The sequence below is a fragment of the Lynx rufus genome, unplaced genomic scaffold, assembly GCF_022079265.1.
Source record: "Lynx rufus isolate CCGP_SWC_20201006 ecotype Redwood Valley unplaced genomic scaffold, mLynRuf1.p SCAF_6, whole genome shotgun sequence".
NCBI classification, from domain to species: Eukaryota; Metazoa; Chordata; class Mammalia; order Carnivora; family Felidae; genus Lynx; species Lynx rufus.
Genome location: NW_025814878.1, coordinates 10,623,040 through 10,631,316, shown reverse-complemented (window position 1 = coordinate 10,631,316; position 8,277 = coordinate 10,623,040). Strand labels below are relative to the sequence as shown.

The 8,277-nt window shown below is 42.3% G+C and overlaps 1 pseudogene; it reads right to left on the bottom strand.

Moving 5' to 3' along the window:
- Positions 1-6,266: 6,266 nt before the first annotated feature.
- On the bottom strand, positions 6,267-6,415 carry LOC124529544 (uncharacterized; annotated as a pseudogene).
- Positions 6,416-8,277: the final 1,862 nt, after the last annotated feature.

Here is an 8,277-nt window from a genome sequence, read left to right as displayed (position 1 = left end):
CTCTCTCTCTCTCTCTCTCTCTCTCAAAAATAAATGCCCACCGTTTGGTGCATTATAAATTGTAGTGATGCAGTTGTCACTCAGCAGCATTTGGGGTTCCTCCCCTGCTGCCATACCAGGACACTTCATTTTATTTTTTATTACCGGCTATTCCAAAGGCTTCAAATTACAGGGCGCGGGAGAGTAGGAGAGTGAGTCTGAGGCAATGGGTTCCAACTCATTTGGGGATGAGGGTGATTTCGCTGACCTTGTAGACCAAAGAACTCCACAGTTTACCTTGCTTGTTTTCATTTTTAAATTCATGCTTACAGGGGGTTGGAGATTGAGATGGGGTGGAATTTGGCTATTTAACTGCACTAGGCTCACCTAATGGTTGTTTTCCAATACCTATTTCGTGTTCAAAAAGAGCTGTTCCAGCGATTTTTCTTGGAATCCATTTTTGTTAATGGAAAGTGCTATCTCTTGTTATGCAACTTACTATATGTCTATATAATATGCATAGCTTTATATATATGTATGTACATATATTTTTTATTTGCAGTTATATAACAAGGATACATAATATCCTTGATTTTGCCCCTTGGCCCACAAAGCCTGAAGTATATACTCCTTGGCCCTTTACAGAAAAAATCTGCCTCCCATAGCTTTAAAAGTTCCTGTCGATCCCTGGAAAAGTCCAGAGTCCTAGCATTCACCGGCGTGTGGCTAAGCCCAGCTGTGCTCCAGTCTGATCTTACCCGATTTCCCATGTGCACCGGGGCTGCAGCCCCTGCATGCTGACCCCCTCCCCTTTCACTTCCTGCCATTGTAGGGGCTGCTTCCTGGGTGCCCGGTGTCCTCAACCAAGATGACTGTAACGTGAGGGAGGGCACCTGACCCTGACCTTGCAGTCATCTGGCTTTATGTTTCCATGAGAGTAACAATAGCAGCTTACACCTATTGAGCACTTACTGTATACCAGGGACTGTTCCAGCTACCTTGCTTATAGCATCTAATTTAATCTTCTAGCCCACTGAGGTATATATTATTACCGTTTCCCTCTTACAGGTCACAAAACCGAGGTTCAGAGAAGGTAAGCAACCTGTCAAGGTTGCACAGGTAGAAAGTGGCAAACCCGGGCTTTGAGCTCAGATGGCTTCGTTCCACACCCATGCGCTGACTGCTTTGCCACAGGGCCTCTTCGGGAACATGCCTGGGTCCTGCATGGAGGCCACCTTCATGACCCGAATGGGGGGTCACAGACAGTGGGCCACAGTTGGGTGGGGCCAACCAATGAAATGCCTCCAGGTCTCTGGGATTCAGTTTCTGCTCCTGGTTGTCCTGGGCAGCCGTGCTGGGTCAGGGGGTCTGCTCGGCAGTTCCCAAATATACACCCGCTGTCCACACTTGGATGGAGGGCTGGGGGGTACTGGAAACCCACCCGCCTCGATTTTCCGATTATTTTTTAGAACAGTATTAACTTTTAGAAAATTTGACAACACAGTACAGAAATGCCCCTGTAGTCTATATCCTTTCCCCTATTATTAACATCTTACGTTAGCATGGTAGATTTTTACAAATAACGAACCAAAATCGATACGTTTTTCTTAACGAAAGTCCCCTTAGATTTCCTTAGCTTTTACCTCATGTCCCTTTTCTGTTCCCCAGTCCCACCCAGGATACCACGCTGAGGTTTCTCGTCATGTCTTCTCAGGCTCCTCTTGGCTGTGGCAGTTTCTCAGATTTCCCTTGTTTTGATGACCTTGACAGTTTTGAGGAGGACAGGTTAAGTATTTTGTCGAAAGTCCCTCAACTGGAATTTGTCTGAGGCTTTTCTCACAATTAGACCGGGGTTATGGGTTTGGGGGAGGAAGACCCCCAAGGTGACGTGTGATTCTCATCCGATCATATCACGGGTAGTTGCTATCACATGATTTATGCTGATGTTGACCTTGATCACCTGGCTGTGGTGTGTGTTTCAGGTTTCTCCACTGTAAATGCTACTCATTTGGGGCCTTTTTTGACCATAGGTCTAGAGCCGTGTTCTCCAGTTGGCTTTCTCAGCAATAAAGCTGAGATTTTGACCTCCACTGATCTATCTGTTATGTGTTATTTCTCGATTGATTCCATACCCGAGAAGGGAGAAAAATAAATGAATGTCAAGTGTTAAATCCCTAAGACCTCAATAGCATCGATGTGGCAAAATACTGTTCATCTTTTAAGGTTTACCAGGCATCACCTCCTCTTTGAAGCCTTCCCTGATCTCGCCAGGTGGAGTCAACGTGTCCTAGTTGTTCCCACAACCTCCACCTACATCTCTCATGGGACTTCTCACTTGTCATGATTCATTCTCCCTCCTCTTTCCTCCACAGGATTATTAGCCTCTCAAGGTCACTGGCCACGTGTATTAATCTCTATGTCCTTGCAACCTGGTTTAGAGTCTGGAATGTAGAAGATACTTTGTAAATGTTTGCAGAATGAAGAACCATTCACTCCAAATCAATGAAGGTGACTTCTCCAGGATGGAGACTCAGTGGGACTCCTTTTGGCTGGAGTAAAGCAGCCCTGATGACCAGCTCCATTCTCTTTACAGTTCCGTGGGAAGGAGGCAGGGCTGCGTAGGTGGTGCGGCTGAAATAATACTTAAGTCCAGGACCCATGTGCAATTAAGACTGAGAACCCCATCAATATTTACAGCTGTTACTGAATGAGCAGCAGGAGGAAGGTAGTCCTCCCTGGCCACTAGGGCTCCTATTTGTTCAGCCTTTGAAAAGAAGTCTCGGGGCGCCTGGGTGGCGCAGTCGGTTAAGCGTCCGACTTCAGCTCGGGTCACGATCTCGCGGTCCGTGAGTTTGAGCCCTGCGTCGGGCTCTGGGCTGATGGCTCGGAGCCTGGAGCCTGTTTCCGATTCTGTGTCTCCCTCTCTCTCTGCCCCTCCCCCGTTCATGCTCTGTCTCTCTCTGTCCCAAAAATAAATAAACGTTGAAAAAAAAAATTAAAAAAAAAAAAAAGAAAAGAAGTCTCAAAAAAGGAGTGTAGTCGTAGGAATTGGTCAGTCATAATCATAAAACTCGCTATCATTGTTGAGCAAATATGATAGGCACCATGCTAGATGCTTCATACTTCTTTTTAATTCTTAACAATTCTGCAAGGTAGATCATTGCCTGGACCTTACCCAAAGGTCGTAAGACTAGAGACCCAGAGAGGTAAAGCCACTCACTCAAAGTCACAAAGCTCTGAAAGCCTGGACCTCAGTGGGTCTAATTCAAAGTTCATCCAATTTCCACGGATTCCCATCTTAACTTTTTGCTTCATTTTCTGCTTCTGTAATTAGCTGAGCCTAAGAAACTGATGTGAGAAAGGACACAGTATTGGCCAACAGAACACAGCAGATGGACCAAGGTTCTGTTCTGTTTTCAAAAATAAGTCTCCATTTTTGTCAGCTGGCCCTAAAGAATGCTGACTCTAAACTATTTCTGTACATTTTACCTGAGTCTTTACTGATATGACTTACTGTGCTTTCTTAATTTTAATATGCGCATTTTCCTACATTTTAACATCCTTTAAAATTAGAAAGCCTCTGCCAGTTGCATTCATCCTGGATTGAAATCAAGTTCCTTAAGAGTGGATGTGCAGATAGTTCTATTTACAATTGTCTCAGTTGGGGGAGGACCTACCTGCTTGGGTTCAAATTCTCAAGGGACTATTTTATCCCCACCATCACCCAGTGCAAGTTGAGACTTGTGAGTCTTCTGCTGTTCCTTTTTGTATTGTAGATTTATTTTCATTTCCCCCTACACTGAAGGCATAGCCTTTGGTAGACCAGCTTTATTTGGAGAGTATCCCAATACTGGCCAATTTTTTCTTTCTTATTGTTACATAAAACAAAAATGTGTCTTATACAGTCAATGGTATTTTATTTTATTTTATTTTATTTTATTTTATTTTATTTTATTTATTTTTAGAGATAGCATGAAGTGGGAGAGAGGAGCAGAGGGAGAGAGAGAGAGAGAGAGAGAGAGAGAGAGAGAGAGAATCTTAAGCAGGCTCCATGCTAACTGTGGAGCCCGACATGGGGCTCAGTCCCATGACCCTGGTATCATGACCTGAGCTGAAATCAAGAGTCACTCAACTGACTGAGTCACCCAGGCACTCCATAGTCAATGCTATTTTAGACCCAATAAAATACAGCTTTTTATTGAGGTCTGATGTTAGTTTCAAGCAGTGTGGTAACCAGTCTTCATGATGCCCCTCCCTGTCCCCTGTGATTCTTGCCTCCTGATATTCACACTCTTTTAAGTCCCCTTCCACATTGAAGAAGGCTGGCCTGTGCCACCAATAGGACACTATGGAAATTACATAGTGTGACTTCCAATGTTGGGTCACAAAAGCCCTTGCTGCTTCTGTCTTGTTTTCTTTTGGATCACCCATTTTGGAAGAAGCCAGCTGCCTTGTGAAGACACGCAGGCAGCCCCATGGAGAGATCAATGCAAGAAGTTAAGACCTTCTGCCAACAACCAGGACTAACAACCAGGCATATGAGTGACAAACTTGAAAGTGGATCCTCCAGCCCCAGTCAAGCCTTCAGATGACTGCAGCCCTGGCTGCCATCTTGCAGCCCTGGCCGCAACCTTGTGTGAGACCCTGAGTCAGAGCCACCCAGTCAAGTCACTTCCAGAATTGTGATTCACAGAAACTGTGAGATTGTAAATGCATATTGTTTTAAGTCACTGCATTTTGGTGTGATTTACTATATAGCAATGACCACTAATACAAAAGCTAGAAAAATATGTTTTTAAAAAAAATTTTTTTTGATGTTTATTTTATTTTTGAGACAGAGAAAGACAGAGTGCAAGTGGGGGAGGAGCAGAGAGAGGGGGAGACACAGAATCTGAAGCAGGCTCCAGGCTCTGAGCCATCAACACAGAGCCCAACGCCGGGCTCAAACTCACGAACCGTGAGATCATGACCTGAGCCAAAGTCGGACGCTCAACCGACTGAGCCACCCAGGCACCCCTAGAAAAATATATGTTGAAACAAAAAGTTTTACTTGTTTTTTCAAAAGCAGTTTTTAGTTTCTTGTTTTCTAATGATCCCTTTCTGCATTAATGAAGAAATTTTTTTTCCAATATATGAAATTTATTGTCAAATTGGTTTCCATACAACACCCAGTGCTCATCCCAAAAGGTGCCCTCCTCAATACCCATCACCCACCCTCCCCTCCCTCCCACCCCCCATCAACCCTCAGTTTGTTCTCAGTTTTTAACAGTCTCTTATGCTTTGGCTCTCTCCCACTCTAACCTCTTTTTTTTTTTCCTTCCCCTCCCCCATGGGTTCCTGTTAAATTTCTCAGGATCCACATAAGAGTGAAACCATATGGTATCTGTCTTTCTCTGTATGGCTTATTTCACTCAGCATCACACTCTCCAGTTCCATCCACGTTGCTACAAAAGGCCATATTTCATTTTTTCTCATTGCCACGTAGTATTCCATTGTGTATATAAACCACAATTTCTTTATCCATTCATCAGTTGATGGACATTTAGGCTCTTTCCACAATTTGGCTATTGTTGACAGTGCTGCTATGAACATTGGGGTACAAGTGCCCCTATGCATCAGTACTCCTGTATCCCTTGGGTAAATTCCTAGCAGTGCTATTGCTGGGTCATAGGGTAGCTCTATTTTTAATTTTCTGAGGAACCTCCACACTGCTTTCCAGAGCGGCTGCACCAATTTGCATTCCCACCAACAGTGCAATAGGGTTCCCGTTTCTCCACATCCTCTCCAGCATCTGTAGTCTCCTGATTTGTTCATTTTGGCCACTCTGACTGGCGTGAGGTGATACCTGAGTGTGGTTTTGATTTGTATTTCCCTGATAAGGAGCGACGAACATCTTTTCATGTGCCTGTTGGCCATCCAGATGTCTTCTTTTTTTTTTTTTTTTAATTTTTTTTTCAATGTTTTTTATTTATTTTTGGGACAGAGAGAGACCATCCAGATGTCTTCTTTAGAGAAGTGTCTATTCATGTTTTCTGCCCATTTCTTCACTGGGTTATTTGTTTTTCGGGTGTGGAGTTTGGTGAGCAATGAAGAAATTTCTATTATTTTCAGGAAAATTGAGATGTAAAGAAATTATGAATATTGCTATGTCTAATGAAAGGCAAAGACAAGTGACATCATACTTTATGCATGCTTCAAATTCTATAGTTTTATTGAGAGGTTTTTCTACTAATGATATAAATAGTAATAAAATATGTATTCCTTTTTTTGAATGGGGAAAGTATTAGTTGAATTATTTTTAATCCAGAAGTAATACATTGCTTGCAAAGATGTCCTTTATTCTAAAATGTCTTAATTTAGGGACATCAGATAAAGAGCTATGTTAGGTTAGTCAAAAGTATTACACTTGATCTTAGCCAAAAGGCTGAGAAGCGATATGTTATTCAAAAATCTTAAAGAGAACTTGCTAACCCCTGGTTGCTAGTCAAAGTTATGTATTTGGGTATACTGTAGCTCTGCCTTTGGGTTTGCTGAAACTTGCATTTTGATGAATATTTAATGAATACACCCTTTGGAAAGACTCTTGTTTTTGGATACAGCCTTTGGAAAAAGCCAGCTTGTGCTGTCTTGTACTCTATACATTTACTAAATCCATTGAAACAGACTAATATTATTTTCCTCTTTGGTATTTAAATTGATTGTTTTAACCTGCATTTTGGTTTTCACCTACATTATTACTGTCAATTATCATACAAATCCACTAGTTCCTAAACTTTGTTGCTCATCAGAATTACCTGTGGAGTTTATTTTAAAATACAAAAAAGTGTTTTTTTTAAATACACTGGACCTCATGTCTGATTTCCTAAATTAGGATCTCCACAAGTGAGACGTGGCCACTTATTTTTTTCAGTTAGCAAACTCTCTGGTTGATTCTTTGAGATTAATTCCAACATACAGTACATTCAAACCTGCTGAATTCACTTCCTACCCATGCACCTCCGTCTTCTACTTCAGCATCCAAATCGGTAGGGAAGAGAAGGTGCAGAAGAGTATTTGCTAGAAGAAATCTTGGAGATCATCTGGTCCACACTCTCTCATTTTGCCGATTTCCTCATTTTCCTCAGGCCTGTACTCCGTGAGAGAAATGCAGTGATTTGCTTTCTTGGGAGTTTTAGCGATTCTATTAGTATTCAGACAACACAGTTGGAATTTTAAAAGTTAGTAAAAACAAATACAGCAACACAGATTGTTCCATATCTCCTTTCTGGGGGAGGGGCGCCATTTATCTTTTGGACAGCAAAGCTGTCTGAAGGCTTCTCATCTTGCAAGTGATTCCATGATGGTTTTCTTGAGGAGGCTTTTCTAGTGATGAATATAAGTAGGAATGAACATACTTAATTTTTAGATTGGGTAAAAAATAGGTTAGAATATTTTTAATCCAGAAGGCAATATGATACGTGACTGTGTGTAAGAGGCTTAGGAAAAAACACAAACTTTTTCTGCATTACAAGTAGCAAGATTTCTGGGTTAGGTTCTCAAAGCCTGAGAGAGAGGAAGTAATTGGTAGGAACTTAAAGGAGAAGTCCACATGATCCCTGAATGTCAGCAAGGAGGAGCCCTAAATGGAAGGAATACCCATGAGAAACTCTCTCTGGCAGAGGTGGTTCAGGAAATCCAGGACTGTAGTGTCTAATGCTCAATTTTATGTCATGTGAAGTGTGCTCTAATTCTCCCTCCATTGTCCCAAACTTCACTAAATTTTGTTGTACACACACTAGTCTTATGTTGATGGTGCTTTGGGGAATGAAGAAGAAGGAGAGCATAGGGTGAAGTGATGTTGCCTGAAAATGGGGGATTCAGTGGAAAAAGTAGAGAAGAAAGAGAGACACACACAGAGAGAGAGAGAGAGAGAGAGAGAGAGAGAACACCAAGAGGAATGCAACCCCTCTGAGACTACCAGGAGACATGAAGCACTGGGATTCATAATGATTGTAGGATGGGCTTGAGCTACTTTTCTTGGATGTTAAAGGAAAGGGTGACCCTTGCACACAGAAGACTTGGGAACTAATAGCTCAAGCAGACACTTAGATTGCATCATAAGTTTTCTATCAAATGCAAGAGTTTATATCCCACCACACATATTCCTGCCATATAGAAACCTTGGGCCTGATGGACATTCCTCCCGGAGTCTGAGGCTGCCCCCCATCTCATATATATCCAGCTGTTCTTTAGACACTGTTTCAGGGCTCCCCAAAGAATAAAGCCACAAGTACTCCATCACAAGGAAGACAGGTTTAC